Genomic DNA, 1,209 nt, shown 5'->3' with positions numbered 1-1,209 from the left:
ATTAAAGTCGTCAATAGAACTTGGTCGCAAATAATATAATATAACAATTAGTCAATGAAAGGTTACGAGTAGATATTAAATGCTGTCTAATTATCGATTTACTTAACCAATACATCATGTCATACATAGTTCATATTTTAACAAATTTAGGGTTTCACACATCAAACTAAAAAATTAAAAAGAAATATAGTTTAAAAAAACTAAAAAACACATTTTTAAAGCATATCAAACTAAAAAGTGAAAAATAATTCTTTGTATAAACTAACAATAATAATGAAGGAAAAATTCTTGGATTATTGTGAGAAAAACGTGGAGTGCTTTGTGACATATTTTTCATACATTCCACGCTATTTTCACAATAATCCAAGAATTTTTCCTTCATTATTATTGTTAGTTTATACAAARAATTAWTTTTCACTTTTTAGTTTGATATGCTTTAAAAGCGTGTTTTTTAGTTTTTTTAAACTATATTTATTATGTTCTCATTGAAACGAAATAAGTGATAACTTTTTTTTCAATTCACGCAATTTCCGACTGGGATGCTCACGCGGAGCAGTTCCCTTGTGCTCACCAACACAGTCACAGTTTAACTTGTGCCGACCACTGCTGTATACAGATCCAAAATTTTTGGCCAAGGCAAGAAACAAAGAATTATTTAAGTCAAGTTAATAATAAATTTCGGTTGCGAAACTCCAATCAATATAATAGTCCAAAGTTTAGAAGAAGTGAGCTAATGAATACCGATTACGATAGAAACCAAGTTTCAAATTTTCATGTTATGGCCTCAAGCGAACATTACCCATAATAGATAATAATACCACATAGAAAATAATACCGTTTTCTGTTTAGTAGACACTGGCTCAACTACTTCACTTTTAAATGAAAAAGTACTATGCTACCTTACTACAAAAGAATTCCACTTCAAGTTACATTAAAATTTAAATCTTTAAATAGTGAAACTAAAATTATTTTGAGATTATTACCAACTTACCAAAAGAATTTAAAAAAGATGCAACAATGTCATGGAAGTTAAGAAGCTTTGAGGGGAAAAACGTTTGATGCAATTCTCAGACAAAATATTTTAAAACCACTAAAGGCAATTATTAATATGGACAAAGAAAGTACTACTATAAATAACATCGAAATTAAATTTGCGAAAGATTATCCGTATAGAAAAATAAACGAGTTTCAACATTTAAGTACAATCAG

The sequence above is a fragment of the Bactrocera latifrons genome, unplaced genomic scaffold (genome assembly GCF_001853355.1).
Source record: "Bactrocera latifrons isolate USDA-ARS-PBARC rearing strain unplaced genomic scaffold, ASM185335v1 scaffold_1471, whole genome shotgun sequence".
NCBI classification, from domain to species: Eukaryota; Metazoa; Arthropoda; class Insecta; order Diptera; family Tephritidae; genus Bactrocera; species Bactrocera latifrons.
Note: the sequence above shows the minus strand (reverse complement) of the source record.